Below are 20,279 nucleotides of genomic sequence, written 5' to 3'. Positions count from 1 at the left end.
ATAAATTTACATTATAGATGTTTTTTCCTCATGTTTAGTTCCATGTTGAAATCTTGTTCAGTACCAGTTCATGCAGGGTATGACTATTAAATTATGATCTTCCACGTTATCTTCTTTCCCACATAGCTCATCACATGTAAGGACTATATTTGATATTTTTCAGTCAGGCAGTCTCAAGAATAATCAAAATATTTATTTTCAAACTTTCATCTTTAATGCTAACTACTTAAATTTCCTGTAATTAGCAGTCAATTCTTTTTAATTTCAAAGAGAAAATTGTGAGGTTTTTTTGTCCAAACTGACACTATTGCCTTCTACTGATATTGACAATTGCCACTAGTGGCTATTTGATAAAGAAACTTTCATCTACATACAAACACAGTGGTCAAAAAACCTCCTGCAATTTCTGTGAATATCATCATAGAATCTTTCATTATTCATCTCCAGAGAGACTTTAGCCAAAACAGATCTAAAATTGTCCATGTTAAGAGAAGGCTCAGGAAGACCTCATCACTGTATTCCAGTAATTAAACAGCAGTTACAAAGAGGACAAGGCAGTGGGTACAAGTTATACTGAAAGTGGTTTTATCTTGATATACAAAAGAAATTGTTTACAGCAAGAACAATTAATCACTGAAACAACCCCTCCAGGGATGCAAGGGAGTCCTTAAGATTTTTGGGGTGTGCTTGGACAGGGTGCTAGATGATTTCATCTAGCCTTCTATTCCCATAAAAGGTTGGACCAGATGATCTTTTGTGGTCTTTTCCAACCTGAGCTATTCTGTGATTCTGTGTTACCCTTCTAGAATCTTCTGCATTGTTACCATATTTACGGATACCACCAATTTTACCGTTTTATAAAAATGCGTGTGTGTGTGTGTGTGTGTATAAATACATAAAATTCCTGATTTTTTTTTTAAATCTTATTTGCAATGTCTTTTTATCTTGTCTTTGGTAGCCACATTACTATAACAGGTCTTGCACATCACTTACATTTTTTTCTTGAATTCATAGTCTCATTACAAGATTCTATCCCCCAGAAAGGAAGAAAAAAAAAAAGAAAAAGGCAGGTAATAAAGGTTTGGCTGATTCAGTTTTCATTTCTGTGAAGACTCCATGCCTTCATGGAACTAAAGGGAGTTGGAATAAGATTTTGAATACAAAAACATAAATAGAGGCTTCATAGGTCTTAAATTACATCCCTGAAGCATAAGACTGCTAGTGGGAGAGCAGGAAAATCTTGTTAATTTTACAGAAGAGTAATGATTTGCTTTCAGCCTATGCCTTCATCTTAGGCTACCCTGCATTTTCAGAGTTATATTTTGCATGGGAAAGACTGCAAGCTGACACCTTTAAAATGTGAACGCTAATTTATTAAGTTCAAATGGATCAACCTCTTAATTGCATGAGCATTTCTTTGTGTAGACCAATGAGGACTTGAACAACTACTAAGAATAACTTCACGAGTCATCCTTAAAAAGGCATATTTGTTTGAACTGTTAACAATATTTCCACTAAGCAGAAAGACAGGAAAATAATTTTTATTCTACTTACCAAACAAAGATACATTTTCCAAGCTTCCTAAAAATACATCTACCAGATTCATATTGTTAAATATCAAAGGTTGAAAGTTGTCACTTGATGTTCATAGAATCATAGAATAGTTAGGTTGGAAAAGACCTTTGAGATCATCAAGTCCAACCATACCTGACCACTACTGAATCATATACCTAAGCACTTAATCTACCTGCCTTCTAAGCACCTCCAGGGATGGTGACTCAACCACCTTCCTGGGCAGCCTGTTCCAGTGCTTGATAACCCTTTCAGTGAAGAAGTTTTTCCTAATGTCCAATCTGAATCTCCCCTGGCACAACTTGAGGACACTCCCTCTCGTCCTGTCACCTATGACTTGGGAGAAGAGACCAACACCCACCTCTCTACAACCTCCTTTCAGGTAGTTGTACACAGTGATAAGGTCTCCCCTCAGCCTCCTCTTCTCAAGCCCAAACAACCCCAGTTCTCTCAGCTGCTCCTTCTAAAACTTGTTCTCCAGCCCCTTCACCAGCTTCATTGCCCTTCTTGTTGCCAAGTTGTAATGGATGTTCTTATTTGAGTTCTAATTGAACAACACATTTTTTTACTACTGTAGCTGATGTATTTACTTTTTGTGACACACACAGAGTCATCCATTTTCATTGCCTTCTAGGCAAGGTTTCCGTTCTTCTTTAGCAGACATCAACAAAAAACATAAAAAAGATATTCTGGATTTTGAGTCAACTCTTTTACTTAACTGATTCTCTATAGTTTAAAAATGAAACAGCAATTACCTTGTTTTCTACATCACCTGTCTAAGTTGTTATATTTGCCTGTATTGTTTCAAAATTTTTATTTCCACTACTGAAGAATCACAATGTATAAAGTACGGCCATATGCCATACACAAGGTGGGCATGTAAAGCCAAAGCAGTGTGTGTACCTTCAAAATTCCTCTGTTATAACTAAATATAATTTTAATATTTCTGCATATAATTTCTCTACATAATTTTAATATATCTCTAAAGTCTCAATTCCTTTACACAGACTATAAGTTCTGTTGTAAATTCATTAACACTGATTATTTATATTAGTGTAATCTGGACCCTGCAGGACATCTATGCTCTCTTCTTCAAAAAAAAGATGCAAGTAAATTTAATATATGTCAGAAGAGAAAAATTTCCTGGCTGTAGCCAGTGCTCAGGGAAAGCATGTGGTGTGCAGACTTTTGCTCATAAAGAGACTTGTGAAAGAGTTTGATTCCTGAGACATTTAGAATTTAATTCTTATTATATTTTAATAGAACTATGCTTAACATCAAGAGCGGTATCCAAACAACTACTCTAATAACATTAAAACCATGGATAACTAGAAATGCTTTATATAATAAAACAAATGCATAGCCTAAGTATCAAGACTAAGGGAATGAAAGCAATATGTGTAAGTATTTTAAATGATTATTTTAAGCAAGCAGTAATTAAAAAGAGAACAAAAAAGCATTTATATGCAGTTTATCCAAATGGTAATTTATGCCCTGTAGACCCAATCTTTTATAAAAATTCATTATTTCTGTCATTGTAAGGAAAATACAAAGAAATTTTCACATTTATTACTACAAATTTAAAACATAAGGCAATGACACAATCCACAGACAGATATCATGGTAAAAAAACCAAAGAGGTGTCTTCAGATTACATTTCTTTACATGGAATTATTGTCAGAAGACCCAGTGGTGTGGTCAGTTGTCAGCTGTTTGTTTTGAAGCTCTGAAGGGGAGTGAGAAAATGCTCAGACCAGTGGTGAGTACATTTTTTTTGAGCACAATCCTTCTTATGAATTTCAAATGGAAATCCAGCAGTGTTTTATAAATCTCATCTCAGTGTATTTTATATCTTACCAAAACGTTCTACCTTTGGTATAAGTTTGTCAGTTCTGTTACACACAAAAAAAACAGAGGGAGGTAGACTTCTGTGGCTAATTAACCCATTAGCATTGCTTGAAGGTTAAAGCAGAGGAAAATACACATATAATCAGGTGATCTTCCTTTGCAGAGTTCTTTTGCAAAATCTGTTTTCAGAAGTGGAAAATTTACCACATTTGAATCAGATAGATCTTTAGATCTAGGCAGCTAAAAATAGCAAATGCCGTAGGTTAGCCTTATACTTTGTATTCCAGCCATAGTGTAGTTCATTAACAAGTCCACTGAAAGGAATGACAGGCATTTACTAGCAAACTCCTTTTCTAAGGTAATTTTCTCAGCTTTCTCCCAGCATTATTAATAGGAGTTACTATCTAGCTTACCTTATCATTTAAGTCATTGACCTCCTGTAATTCTCTGTCAGAACTTCTTCATAATTTTAGTTCAAATGAAAAATGAAAAGCAGAGGGAAAGGAAATATCATTTTTTTTTCTTATAATGAAAAATGAGATCATAATCTTATGATGAATTAATAGACACAGTACCTAAATAACTGCTGTATCCAAGTAAAAATACCAAAGCATGACACAGTCTTTTAAAAACACCAAATCAACCCAAGTCTACTAAAACTTGACTCCTAGGAATGAACCACGGGGGCACATATCTTCTAAGGAAGTAGAAATTATTCCTTTTGCATATAGATTGACTTATGGAATCCAAGAACAGAGAGATGGATTTAGTTAATGGCCTAATGTTATTGGGGAAGGAGGAAAAAGACATTTAGCCTGATGTGCTAGATGAAAAGATAAAAATCAGTGTCAGCATGAAAGATAAAAGTGCATGTGAGATGCATTTTTGTAACTAAATGGAAGATGTCAGAACATTTGAATTTAATGATAAAGTAAAAGTTGGCACCTGTATTTGTAGTGTGTAAAAGATTGCTTGAACCATGATAATATTTGAAATAAAATCTGTGAACACAAAAAATTATAGCTGAGTTTTATTTGCTGGTGTAGTAACAATTTTTAAAACAGGTGAAACAGTCCTCAAGTTCTGTTTATAATTTAATAGGAATAAAAATCGCATGCATAATTTTAAGTAGCTGTTGGTTTACCACAAAAGCAACAACAGAAATCAACAGCCAGTTTGCATGCCTGACAGTTACTGGAAAAGGAAGTAGTGTTTTGAAACTGGGAAAACAGGTAAAGTAGATGAACATCAACCAAATTTTAAAAAATTCAAAATATTTCAAAGGAGATATGAAAACCACAAAAAAAAAGATAGTCCTAATGAGAATCTTCAACAGAGAACATATTTATGTGAAAGCAAACACCAATGCTAGTTCAGCAGGAATAATTTTAGCTACAATAGCTCAGCCAGGTACAGACCAAATGTTTATAGAGATTACAAGAGTGAAAAATACCAGTGGACTAAGTTTAAATTGGAGACTGATGTATAATTCAATGTAATATCCATAAGGGCTTACGAACAATTACTGCTCTGAAAACTCTTCACATCTGCCACAACAAGATTGCTTGGGCACACAGGGGGAAGCTTTCTGAGGGCAAAGGGCAGGAATAATGATCACAGATCACACCGAAGGTGTATTTCGCACTGAAAACTCAGAAATACCCCAAGGCTTGATCAAAAAATGTGCTTGGCTCTTTCATTAATTAAGTTAATAACAACACAGTAGGAGTTCCAAATCTACAAGTACACAGCAGGTGATTTACTCAATGGCAATCCAGGTGTACCTTATGATACAGGACACTGTTCTGTTGAATAGACATCTCAGGTATACACAAGAATAAATCTCCCAGTAAGTCATCCTGCTCTCCTCCCTCATATATTGTTTTCACATGTTTTTTTTCACACAGGATAAAAATAGTAATATCTGTGAAACAAAGTACATAGTGGGAAAATCTCCTACAGAAAAGGTAATGCTGCATGAAATTAGCAGCATCAATGAATGTATGATGAAAACAGACCATTAGCAGATGATGTAATGAGATAAACTGAATGACAGTTAATTTTTCAGCATATAGGTCCTGGAAGATAAACTCAACACCAGCTATGAAAATCAGAGATACAGTGTAAAGAACTGTCAAGAAATATACAGGGAGAAAGAACTGGAGGATATGGATCTTCAGTACTGTTAATACAGGTTTCTGAATCTAGGTGAAAAAATAGGATACTCCAGACCCCACCACATGGGAAAGATAATGGGGCAGAGAACACACATTAAATCCAGTCATACATAGCGTCATAGCTACAGAGATTTAAAACCCTACTTATGTTTCTTCATTAGAAAACATCATAGAACTTTTGTGGAGATAGGAAAGGAGCAATCAAGAATGCGGTTATATCACCTCAGGTGTATGTATCCAGGAGCAGTGTGTATGTGTAGTTTCATTCTATAATTGCACTTGTATGTATTAAATTTTATATCTGAAGGAGAGATCCATTCATCTGGATTTCTGAAATTATGTCTCCTATATTATCTTTTTAGCATTCCTGTAGCATCAACTCTTAACATTCTTGTTACCACTATGAGCAGTTTGGATGCCATGCAAATATTGTCTTTCTAGTTATACAGGGTGTAGACTTTTTTTTAAATCTCATTTGATTAATTTTGTCATAACCAACCTTTGGTGAGGGCAGGCAGAGAATTGCTGGAACCTTTTGGAGTTAATTTCCTCTATCTCGATAACTTGCTGTCTTCCAATTTTCCTACTTCATGAGCTATAAACTTTGCATACATATAGCTGTTTTTCATGAAAAAAATATTTGTTTGTTTGTTTTTATTCAAGCAGTATTGCTTGGTAATCATTTAAAGCAAGCATCTTTTCATTTGGTCCTTGGGCCTAAACCTACAGATATCAGAGAATGATTATGTGAAGAGCTCTTGCTGAAAACTCTTGGAAGATCCTTAGAAAAAAAAATTAATTCCTTTGTCACAAATTTACATTCAGAACAATGTTACATTTGCCTCTGTTTCAAATGCAGATTCATACTTTTGCAAATAATTTATCATGATTTTCACCAAACTATATGATGAATAATATCAGGGGAAAAAAAAGCTTAATCACAAACATTCATAAATTTTATTTTTCTTATTGTTTTATCAGCTTGGTCTCTGATAAAGTTGTATTTTAATATTACATTTGTTGCAGAGAGAAGATAGGTAGCAACTAGCTATATCATTTCCATTTTGCTATTAACTATAGAGGGACATAAAGACAAAAGTAATGTTTGTGCGCTTTTCAATCTCTCTACATGTGAATATACACAATCAAACAAAAAACCCTTCTAATTCCCTCCATAATAAAGCATGAACTGTTTTATGAAAAAGGATGTGCATTGGGTATGTTCATACAGAATTCTGCTTTAAAAGATGGAATTTAAACAAATTCACAAAAGTAATGCTAAAGAGAAATTATTGAACCATATTCTACCCATCATGATACTCTTAAAGCTTTTTCCATTGATTTTTTTCCCCACTTTGTATAGCTCATGATACACTTCATTCTTTCAGAAGCAAGTCTTTAAACCACTAAAGGAAACAGTTTCACAAGCTTTACCATATTCCTTACAGCAGACAGTAATTTCAGAAGAATGCCTCCAGCTCTTTAACTGTTTCATTTATAGCTATAGCAAATATCAATAAAATGAATGTGAATGGCAGAATATTTTTTTTAAAGCATTTAAAATTGTAACAAAGATTAGTGCTCACAGGAGCAACTCACTGAAATTTTTATTATGGCTTCTGTGTTATATGAGGCCACTGTATTGCCTGAAATTAGGTCCCACCTGTGCTGCTGATTCAGCCAAGAAATCAGCCAAGCCCTTGCATACACTTTTTATAACATTGCCTTTGTTCTTCAATGCCAAGCTTGAGAGGTGCACTGAGATAATCAAGAAAGGAACAAAGAGATCACCAAATAAATTTCAAATTAATAATCTCTCACAGAGTAACATATTTTTAGGGTCTGTCGTGTATCCCAGTCATCTGTATGCTGTTCCATAAGGATCTTAATGCAGCACCAGGTTAAAGCTGTTCCTCTTAAAACAGGAATTTAAATTTTTAAGGCCTTGAAGCTATGGGGGTTTTTTGTTTATAGTTATGTAACTGTCTAGATTGGAAACTTTTTGTAGGAAAAAAAGAAGTTGTTCCAATAACTGTCCAATGTGATGAAACCTATTAGCAGTGCCAAATGGAGCACAGACAGCAGGAATGGCTTAGGGTCATTATTTCCATTCCAAATGTGGTTTCATCTATTGAAGATGGTATTACATATGGGATTTTTTTTTAATATTTCATAAAAACAAATGCCTTCCCAGAACAGACCAGCACCAGTGAATAGGAGACTGGTGCTCATGGTCACAATCAACAATTTTTTAATGGTGATTTAAACCTATGTCACTTAATCAGGCTACTTGGAGGTAAAGGTTAAATTTCATCCTTAACAAAGAATCATTTAAGATTTAGAAAAAAATAAAAAATTAACTCTTTATAGAAAATTGGTTTTTATTTTCTGAGTGCATTCCAGTGAGAAGAGCACGGGTTGAATATTTATGTCTTTCCTCAAGGTACTCAAGGAACTACATGTTTCTCAGATATAACCAACCCAACAATCCAAATTGTAACTGCTTTCTGCTATGTGGCGAATCCTTCTCTCTCTGTCTCAGGCATCCATGGCTTTCAGAAGAATATTTATATCTTTATCAGTGAAGCCTATGAGTGGCATGATCTAGATGTAAGATTTAAAAATATAGCTCTTCCATGTAAAAGGAAAGGTAATGCTTTTCCTCACTTACTTTGCAATGCAAGACAAATTGTTTTAAAGAGAACTCTAAAAGTAAGCACATAAAAGCAGCCCTTGCAGACAATAAAGCCTACATGCTGAATGTTTATTCCCAGTGCTACTAATGACGAAGGTTCTTGGCTTGAATGATAAGTGGGCTTGGAATCTGTGACAGTTTAGCCGATGGTTTAGTGCAACCCACAACAATATCTATCACTAAAACGTCAGCAGCTTAGATGGCAGACTTTTAGCTGTAAAGATAAGAGTTTGTGAAGACCTTCATTCATTAGTTACTGCTTGCGCACATGGTTAAATCTTATTATGTGCAGTCATTTTTTGTTCTGAGTTAATCAAAGCAATAGTTAACATCAATACATACTTGAAATAAAATGTGCAATGGTGACAAGCAGTTAATAGAATGAAGAGGATATAACACTGATGGTGTTGCAGCATTCACTAGGGGAATATGAAGTTTATATTAAGAGTGATTGACTTCAGGAATAATGATTTGTGCGACTGTTTTAGTTTTTCTGTGTAATATACAGGACACTTTATCTAAATTTAGAGGAATCCAAGAATACTTGAGTATTCTGATAAAGATTATCTGATTGGGATTTTATAGCTGATTCCAGAAATGGCATAAATCCATTCTGCTGCTCCTTTGAGATAGGAAGTATTTCCAGCATCTGAGAATTTGGTTCACTGTATCTGAAGTGCTGGTAAACTGAAGGGCACAATAGAGGTTAAGGAAAAATAGCAGTAAGAGAGAAGCGTACCATATAATCTTATCATGCTGCTCTACAAATGAAAGCACCAACTCATCATTTTGTTAATGGCTGCTTTAACATCATGCTAAATGAATTGGTTTTGGGAATCAGTTGGGGAAGAAACAAACAGGAATTCATAGCAATTTATAGAAACAATGTTTTTTGTTGAAAAAAATTTTTGTATGAAAAAATGTATTGTCAGTAGAGAAGATCTACTACTGTGACTTTCATTTTGGTAAGAAAAATGGCAGAGAACATAAACATCACATTTCTTTATATATAGGCTTTTGGTTTTAGTGGCATTTAGTGATAGGCCATAAAAGAGGCCTATTTTGATAATACTGGAGACACTGTACTCTGGGTATCAAGTTTTCAGCTGATATGAATCAGTATAACACTAAACTTTTGTAGACTGACGTGTTCTTACTGGTTATGGCTCTTTCTGCCATGTAAAAATCTGTGAATAACGACAAGAATGTGATTCCAGTCAAAAGGATTGAGCTATTCTAGAGTTTCATTATTTTCATAGAGGAGAATAGACTTCACTGTGGTTTCTGGAAATAGTTTCAGGTTTTAGTTTTATACTCCATGGATTGCAATAGCACTTGAAATCTGGTTTTCTTATGTTTTGACACTAGGGAACTATTGTCTTTGTTGGTTAATATGTATGAGAAGAAAGAAATTAGCTTCACTTCTGTTGCATGGCAGGAAGGAGGGGACTACTAAACCAAAGAATCTTGTACATGGCTTTTACATCCGTAGAAACAATTTACAAGATGGCTTTTACACCTTCTTTGTGGTGTAGCCTGTACTAAAGTTAAATCTGCAGTTTCCTTGGAAACTAAATTTCATGCCATTCAAGACTTCAAAGTTGAAAAGGAATTTCGCTTTTTTTTTTTTTTTTTTTTTTTCCCGCATTTTGGTTCTGGTGTCAGGCACGACACTCTTTGTTATGACATGAAAAATCCGAATGGAATAGAAAATTAGATAATGAAAAATATATCTGATGTCTGTGAGGAATCTGAATTAAGAGAAGCTTCATGAAATTGCAGTTTGTAGTATTTTTAAGTTACATGCCATATTTTCTGTACTTTGAATTCAATAATCAATGGATAAGTGATATGGACTAATAATTACAGAAACATATGCTTCATATTCTATCCCTACCAGAAACTTCATTTGTGACTTCAGCAAATCACCTTATTTTTCACCAAAACTTTTGAATGCTTTTAGTGAAAAGTTGCCATTTGGAGGAGGCTGAATGGTTTAAAAGTTTCAGGAACATCAAAAGATGGTAATTCTGAAACCTCTTTGATGAGAATAAGAGAAAGCAAAGTCTACTCTCTCTAACCAATTAGAATGTAAACTCTTCATCCTATGGGACTTTTAACAACATTTTTACCTTAAAGGTTAACATCTTGGTGTGGACTAATTTCAACTGCTTTCCACCAAAGCCATTCCACTTTACATGGAAGACTTACGCATGTATTGAAAAAGAGAGATAATAACTCTAATAATGATGAGAAACAGCAGTGTTATGTATTTTAGATATTTATGTAAAGTAGAACTGAAGTCAGAAGAAAAAATGACAATTATTTAATTCTCCCTCAGCAGATGCAAGTGTATTGTGATCAGGAACTTGACTGGTAAGATGGAGCTGAAATAAAAAAAAGTTAATTCTAGGAGAGGTGTATAAGACGAATAGTAGAAGGGAGCAAGATGTTTTCCTTAGAAATGCAGTGACATTCTGTAAATCTAGTGGTTTCTTTCCATTGTTTTCCTCAAATAAGAATTTTTTTTTTTCATTTTGAATGAAACACACTTCTCAATATAAATACTTTTCATTTTTGACTGAAATAAGTTTGGTTTCCCTCAGTGCAAATGTGGGATTTTCCTTCAGTCCTCCCCAAGAATCCAGCATTCATGTACCTCCTAAATCTGTGCCTCAGCTTCTCATCTTTAATATATGGTTAATGATACTTCCCTTCTTCCACTGTTTGCCCATCTATTCTGTTTGGATGCTAACTTTCCAAGAGCAGAAGCAATTTCTCATTTAATTAGAGGAATTTGTAGCACTCTAGTCCCAGAGAGGGTAACTAGACACTATTCTAACATAATGTAAGTATATCTATTAACAGAGGATTCACACAGAAATTTCACTGGGACAGATGATAACATCTTAAAATGTTAAAATGTTAAACATTTTAAACATGTTAAAATACAACATGTTAAAAAGCAACATGTTAAAATACACTGAATGCATTGAAATGTTGAGACTGTTGGTATGCAATATATGTATGGCACGGTCTGGTTTTAGTTGGTTTTCCAAATTATTAAAACTCTGGGGAGTTGTGGGGGGAGGGGAGCAGAGTTGTTGAGATAATGCTATAGCAACTGTTTCAGAGCATTGTCTATAGCCAGGACAATGGTTTTACAATAATGAATAATAATGCAAGAATCTAAACCCAGTTATTTACTAATGACCTCTTTTCCTTTATATTTAATTAACAAGAATGCTCAGTCATAGGGTCTTAATACCTTCAAGTATTACTGTTGGCTGTTGTTTCTGTTAATTGTTTAAATGTTATCTTTAATAAAGGCTTACTTTATCATCATGATCTTTAATCGTGGTTTATTCCAGGAGAGACAGCAAAATCATAACATACTGCTCATCTCACACTTGTCAGGACTTGCACAGAGACAACTGTCAGAAATTAATTCAGGTTTTTTAACATTTTTTGAAGTTGCCCTATACCCATTTTCCAGCAATTTCTGAATTCATAGGCCTCTTGAAAAGAAGCATGTATTCAGAAGCATTAATGAAATGTATGCAACTTTTTTTGCTTGAAAAATTGGTGCATTAAGTACATCAGAGAGGAAATGAAATGCTTCATATTTTAGCCTATTCTACATTAATCTTAGAACATGAACTCTTGACTCAACTTTATGAATTATTTTGTAGTAATGAATCTGAATACACATTATCAGTATTGAACAACTCAGCACATCAGGTTCTGAAGTTGATGATCCTGTGACATTAGTGGATAGGGTATTTAATCAAGGCAATAAGCATCCGCATGCATTCACACATGGATGCACATGTCTAGATTCATTCTCTGGGGGATGATACATACCATCAAACCGCAGTCTTCTGTTCTTAAATGCAAATGTGTAGCAGCTGGCCCTGTTGATGTCACAAGTGAGCAAAGATAGGGCTTTTAATGGAATTCAGAAAGTACATAAATACAAAACTTAATGGAACTTCATTAACAACAATACAAGATTAAGTTATGAATACATTTCTTAAAAGGTTAAGCGGAAATATATAGCCATGAGAAAATAATTACAATCTAGGTTGACATCTGCCTTGCTTTAATATCTAGCTTTTAGCATTACAAAGATGGAAATATTCCAGCAATAGCAGAATTATACAAATGGACATAAATGAACATTCAAATTAAGAAACTTCAATTTCTGTTATAGTCTGTGTATGAAAGCATAAAACGATGCAAAGAATTTACTGACCAAACACCTAGCACATATCTTGAAAGACCCTAAACATTAAGATTGCATTCAAGTCTGCAGTCATTCACTAACTTTATAAAAACTTTTAATCTCAGAAATTGAGCTAAAAAACACCTAAATCAAACAGGGAACGGACTCCTGACAGTCCCAAATTTCATTTTCTTTATAATGAGGAAAAATGTCACTTACTCAGCACATTGAAAATTCAGTGTTTCTCTCTGCCTTAATGCCATTATGTAAGATATCTAGAGTAAACATGTTTTTATAAGGCTGTACAAGAGACAATTCTTGAAACACCTGGAGAATCACCTGAAGTACTATGAAGAACTCATTTTTTTTTTTCTCCTTTCTCCCAGATGCACCTTATGAACTTAAGATTAGGCCTTCAGGACCTAGTCTGATTCTTCTTCCTCCTGCTTCTACCAACCTGCCTCATTTTGCAAAGAATCTTCGACATTTCGGTATTTCAGTCATGGCCACCAACAGCCATGTTTAGCTTCTGTCTAAAAGTTCTTAGTTGTTGTTAGGGAGAAAGGTGGAGGTATAAATAAGGATGTGATTGAGCAAACCAATTGTTGGTCGCAGAAAACCAACCAAGCGGAACACGAAATTTTAAAGGAAGGAATCTACTTTTAAAAGGAATTTATTTACAATGAGTTAGATGAAGAGGATGCTAATTTAGCTCTAATTTGAAAGTACCGTTTGCCAAGAAAAGAAGATACAAGATGGAGTGTAAACAGCACAAAGGGAAACCTATATAGAATCATAGAATCATAGAATGGTTTGGGTTGGATGGGACTTTAAACATCACCTAGTTCCTATCCCCCTGCCACAGGCAGGGACACCTTGTGATAGACCAGGTTGCTCAAGACCCCAGACAATGTGGTGTTGAACACTTCCAGGGAAGGGGAATACACAGTTTCCCTGGGCAAACTGTTCCAGTGCCTCACAACTCTCATTGCAACTACAGACTTTTATAACAGTTTTAAAAATCATGTTGTTTATATCTAATAGAGACTTCTAAACACTGTGTCTGAGTTTGTGTCACATCCCAGAGCTTTTCTGATTGCCACAAGCAGGTACCTCTTCCTCTCCTGTTCTTTTCAGTACTAATTACCAAATGGGCTTCTATACATTTTACAGAGGTTATTACTACATAATATGCACATGAGGAAAAATGAGTGCTTTCCCCACAATACATTAAGTTTTCCCAATATTGTAAAGTTGCGTTTATTCCTTTCATAGGGAAGCATGCTGTGTTTCACAGCCATTCACCTGTATGTAGCCATCCAAAGCTTTTATGCAGACTGAACTTTGCTCCCTTCTGCACCTCTAAAAAACATGTTGCTCTTGCTTTATGTGTTTCTAACCCCTTTATTTTACATCTTCCTGTACAGTGGCCAATTTAGCTAATTTAAAAATCTAAGTAAAAATAAATTCACACAGTTCATCACTGAGAGCCGAGCAAGTTGAGCCATTCTGGATGGAAATAGATTTAGAGCTCCAAAGTGTATATGTTTTAATACAAACTAGAACAGATCAAGAAGCAAAAACTAGAGTGTTTGCAAGTGGAAGGCCTGGATATAAACAGGAAAGAGCAGTTTGTGTAACTTCTGTTGGATGAGTGACCTGTGTAGATGACAGTTTAGGCATGTCTTGAACATGCTTAATGAAACCTCATCTGAAAAAATAAGTGTGCATACAGATTATTTGCCACATTCACCTTTATCCTTAGGCAAGTACACAATTGTTAGGTGATAGGCAGACCAATTTCTGTATCAGCCGAAAACCAGCAGCAACAATATGTGAATTGTTTTAGACTGTGAAATCACAGTGGGTGACAGGATTAAATAAATGAACTGTAGAGAACAAGCACTAGATGATCAAGATTTCTATGAGTCATTTGACAAAGCATAGAGTGCCTAAATCCCACATCTGAACAAGGAAAGCACACTTTGAGCACTTGAATCTGACTCCAAGCCAGACAGTTCTTAACTTCTGTACTAGACACTTAAAATATGGTATGCAGTCTGCAAAACATGGTGAGAAGCAATACCTTCTACATCAGTGTAACATTAGTCATGAATGTTAACAGCCTATCCCAAATCTAGAAAGTATCTACCAAAACCAGGAAGAAAGAAAATATTCTGCCTGATGAATGGGACACGACAGGAGAATTCAAATGGATGACAGTGAGCATCACCACAGACTCGATCATCAGCTAGCCCAAGGTTGCTGGCTCAAGCAGGTTATGTCAATACTAGGAACACATCATTGAGTGCCAATCCAAACTTACCTATACAAGGAGGCTAGAAATGAGGAAGTCACTGGGAATGTTTCCTGCCATGATTGCACATCAGACTGTTAATAAAGAGAATTATTTCAGAGCCTGCCCTTTATTTCAGGATAGTTACATTTAATACTGCTAAATAAAGCAAGGTCAGAGCAAGCCAAAGCATGTGACCACCGACTGTTCACTCTATTTAGTTGTTAACATACTTCTCAACTCCAAAACAAAGATTTTCAGAAGAAATCATGGGTGAGGCAGAATCAAGACCGTTTCCTTTCAGACTAGAGTCTTCTGTACTATCCCAGCAGACCCTGATAACTCAAGTCTCACTAGCACACAAGACCTGACAACGGTCTGTGGACCTGTGGTATTTAAAAGGTCAAATTTAGTTTATATGTTTCAAGATTATCTCTGTCATTGTTCCAGGGTGCAACAAATTTGGGTACAGTATGGAAGTACAACACTCAAAATATCCAGAAACCAAACACTAATCAAAACCCAGCAAAAAATACAAATATGTGGAATAGGAACAGACAACTTTTAATGAATATATAAGTGGGTAAAAATCAACATATATTAAAAATAAAAAATAGGAGACAAGTAAAATTCTAAATAATATGAACAGATTAATTTAACTGTCATTTAAATTAAAGAAGAGCAAAAGGTAAGTATTTGCTCTAAATGCTAATGACAAGTAGAAGTTAGTAGCTTAATGTTTGAAAATATCTGCTTTGAGTACTAATTAATCTTTTGACAAGTGTTATTTCTACTGCAGGTAAAAGTAGAATATATTCTTTGTTCAGTTTCCAACTAAGTCAGTTCAATAACAACTTAATTCAAAACTGGAAAATCAAGTAAAAGCAGAAAAAGGGAGAGAAAGTTGTTTTTCTTTGTTTCAATCTGAGAATATGATCAGGTATGTGGTAGTGAGGTCTCGGAGGCTTTGGAAACCTTGAAGAAATCAGCAGTGACATTAGCTTTAAATTATTTGAATCCATTTTTTTGTGTGTCAGTGGTCAAAGCATAATTTGTCATGGTGTTGGGAAACTATTCCTGTCAGATGTTATCGTCCTTGTGATTTTTCACTGGATGAATCAATGGTGTTTTGATGTGCATCAGAGCCTCTTGAACTAACATTCACCCTGTGACTGAGGTTTTGTTAATTTTACACTTGGATGGCAACTCTTTGGCTGCATCTCTGATGAAAAAACATATAGGAAGCAGCAGCAACAGGGCTTTCCTAGCCAAAAAGGGCGGCCATATTATCTCTTTCTTGGCCTCCAGCCAGCACTGGCAGACAGTTGAGTGCCATTTTTTTGGGTAACAATTATTCATTGATATAACTGCAAGCTCATTATGCTTTTTTCCATCTCATCTCTTCTACAAGAAAGAAAAGTGGAGATGAGAAGCAGCAGTTGCCTCGGGTTTAGAAAATACATGTCTAGCATCACCACAACAGCTTCTGAGAGTTCTTAATTCATCTGAGAGATTAAAGTAGCAGGAGGATGCGTAGTACAGCTCTTGTGCTGTACTTAAAAGTAGCAAAACATGAAAGAAATCCCATCCTTCCTGAGTTGGCTACGTTGGAAAGATTACCAGGAAGATTTGCTGGAGTCCTGGTACCAAAAAAAAAAGGAAGGATCAGGAGTGATTTTGTGTAAGAAAGTCAATTTCTTAATTATAAATGCTTTTTACCACTTTTCATGGAAAAGCTGGTGATAATAATGATGATATGTGAATGAGAGTTTCTCCATATAGTACAATACCACATGTTACCCTTGTGAAGCTACAACAGCACTGTGTAAGCATGACTGTGGATCCTCAGGCTGTACCAAGCTTTCTTCATCCTGGAATGGACGTTAGTATCTTACTTGTGTGAGCGGGATGTGGCAAAATATTTCTGCTAGATGAGACCTAACACAAGTGAGAAAATGAGACTGTATCTTCTCCTCGCTGACCAGCTTCATAACTCGGTTCTGTTGGATGATGAGGTTCTCCATATATCTCCCCAATATCTGCTCAGGCTGTTACCTATGTGGCCTGTGTGGACCCACTGATGTAAAATGCCTGCTATCACTGTTTTTACAGAAGTGGCACCACATAAAAAAATGGAATCATGCCTGATTGCTCCTTCCAGGTTCATTTAACTGTGAGGCTACTTGTCCTGCAGGTTTGCAGTGCATGAGAGCCAGAATGACCAGCCCTTTGTCAGCACTTCTTGTATGTCTGCAGCACGATTTCTCCTGATGAAAAATTCTTTTTATAGTGTTATTTTAGAACACTTTCTAATATCTTTAATAGTAATAGGGTGCCTAGATACCAGCTGTCTAAAAATACCTATGAAGATCTGATAGACTGATTAGGCACAAAGAGGGAACTCGTGAAGAAAGAACTGAAACATAAAGTAAAAGACCTAGAAAGTGCTAAAGCAACTAAAGTCTTGAGAAAACTGAAAGTTGATATAAAAACCTTGAGGAAAAATCTAGAAAGCACATGCAAAATGAAGAAAACTTATTAAAAGAACAAAATTATGTTAAATAATGAAGAGCTTAGAATGTAAGCAGAGAGATGTGGGAAAGTGGGAAAACATGAGGCAGCTGGATGTAAAATGCAGTATAGAAAGACTAAAAACATATAATCTGTAATTTTGTAGTTCTCTCTTCTTCAGTAATGTTTAACTTTTTAGTGAAATACAGGACAGAATTGATTGCTTTCTGTAATTTTTGCATTCCTGCATTTGACACACTGATGCTCATGGCTCTTAGGTTCTTCAAAGATTGAATATCATGTAGCTTTTTATTCAATAATAAAGTAATACCAAGAAACAGAAAAAAACCCATGTACTGTTTATATTATTTTCAGTCTTCTTTAAAGCGGAGTCATTACTAAATCAATTGGCATTTTCCATTAAATCTTGCTGCTCTTTATATTAGAGGTAAGTTTCCACTAGAACATAAAACATACAGTGTATACACACACACAGAGTATCTTCTGATCTGTATTCAAAAATGATTTTCTAGTCTCCATAATGTACTGCATGTTATCCACACTCTTCAGAGCCCAAATTGAATAACTTCATCATATTCATCTTCAAAATGCTCAGAAGCTTACAAGTAAATAGCCTGATCTCAACAGCTGGTGGAACGTCTCTTCAGTCAATAGCTGGCTGCTGCTTATTTGCTTGTAGAGCAGGTTGGCAGACCCATCTAGATTAGCAGGCAAATCTCTATATGTTGCTTTGCTCATTTATTAGTTTTACATAGTGATCTTTAAGGCCGCATTTATAAACTTTCTTCTTAATTCTGTATCTGACTGAATGTCTGTTTTCATTGTACTGACCCCATCTGAAAAATTCACAAAAATCCCAGTACCCTTCCTACTTTTTCTTTTCCTCTGGATTATACAAAGTCAAAAATTGCCATGTAAAGGATGTGAGCTGTGATTTGACAGTGCAGCTGAGTGGAAAAAGAACGAGGAAGATAAATATATCATTTTATCTTCTACTAAGGATTGTTCAAGGATACCAAGAAAAGAAAACAAGCAGTTCCTTGATGGAAGAAAATGTTGTGCAGAGTCACTGAAAATCCAGGTCATTTGCTGATGATAAAAAGCCTTCAGATAACTTTGCAGCAGATAGCTAGTATTCCAACTTTACAGCAACTAACCAGAAATCTTTTCCTTTCTTGAAATCATTGCAGATAAGACAAGACAGGGTGACTTCAGAATGAAATCAAATATGAAAAATATGTTTGTAGAAGCTAAATAAAATAGATCATATTTTACCTATTTACATGAAAAAAATCTATAGAATGACTTTAAATCCCTCCATGTAATTAATTTATTAGGGCTCTTGGAATTTGTAAGCTAACATGGGAAGCTCAACTCTACTGATAGCTGTTTAAATTAAAACTTTGCAGCTAGAGATCCAGGACAAATGAAAGCCTGCAATTTGATTTACCTTCTACAAGGCAATGCACGTTTCAGGATCTTCCGCAGAAATTCAAGTTGGGAACATACTGTAAAGGCCTCTTCTAATCGGACACTCAGAGACCACTGACATTTAGCGATTATTCATGCATTAAAACTAGAGGGGTATATGAACTCTCCTAAAAATTAGAATAGACTCATCAAGACTCCTGCAGATAAATGACCTCCTACTTACCTCTGATAGACTTGACTGTGCCTTAGCTTTATTTTTTTCCCCTTTTAATGATAAACTAATTATCATTCCACCAACACTGACAACCCCACCATTTTTCAAAGTAAAATTCCATACAAGATGTGGAGGAAAAAAAGGTAAGAGTTAGAGAAGATTAATATTAATATTAATAAGATGAGCTTGCACGTGAATTTTGAAAGCATGATTCTTACTCACTTGAGTTCCCATTTAATTTAGTACCCCAACACTCCAACTAAAGTTTAACTGCATCTTAATCAGACCTGGGGAACAACAGAAAAAGATTAGTATACTTGATATCCAAACGGTTTTGAAATTGCATTGAAATTACTATTAAAGAAAAAAAAACAGAGGTTACCTAAATCCAATTGAAGTAGAAATCAAACTAGCATTCACACCAAACTCAGAGAACATAGGGGACACATGACTAAACTGTCATTAGAATTCTATAACTGATATGGAAAATTATTTTTTAAATACTGTGTACTGGGTATTATGCTTGATAGAATGCTGGAAAAACTATAACGTGTGAAAGTATAGATATATTTATTTATGTATACACACCTCTGCACAAATATACGTACACACCTAAGACACACAGATGACAGCTCCCTTGGGACATCAGCTGCTATGCTTCTGTGCAGGACTGCCGTCCAGAAGGGCCAAGACAGGCTGGAGCAATGGGCCAACACGACTCTTACACAATTCAGTGAGGGCTAAGGCGAAGTCCTGCACCTGTAAAGACACAAGCCCCTGTAACGACACAGCGTGGGGACTTCCAAGCTGGAGTAGCTCTGTGGAAGAGGCTGTAGGGGTGCTACTGGGCAGCGAGATGAATGTGGATTTTCAAGACCAAACTGGGTGTAGCCATGAACAACTTGGGCTGATCTCACAGCCAGCTCTGCATCTTTAACAAGAGGTTGGACTAGAGACCTTCACAAGGCCACTCCCATCTGAGTTACGCTATACTATAATACACTATATATTTCACATATGTACCTGTATTTATATTGACACCAGATATGTTAGAGAAACTAATAGACTAGACTACATGGGTTATACCAGAATATGATAAATTATGTATAAAATTTAATTGCAGAGACAATATAGGAAATGTCCTTAAGCTATGCTGCTTTCCCTAGATCAGTTTCTACAGATACTTGTGCTTGAGAGTAATTTTTTATTGAAATCATGTACTGAAATTAATAGAACTTCTCAAAAACGAAACTAGGCACTTGAGGGCATGTTACTAGGCTGAGATCCTT

The sequence above is a fragment of the Cuculus canorus genome, chromosome 4 (genome assembly GCF_017976375.1).
Source record: "Cuculus canorus isolate bCucCan1 chromosome 4, bCucCan1.pri, whole genome shotgun sequence".
NCBI classification, from domain to species: domain Eukaryota; kingdom Metazoa; phylum Chordata; class Aves; order Cuculiformes; family Cuculidae; genus Cuculus; species Cuculus canorus.
Note: the sequence above shows the minus strand (reverse complement) of the source record.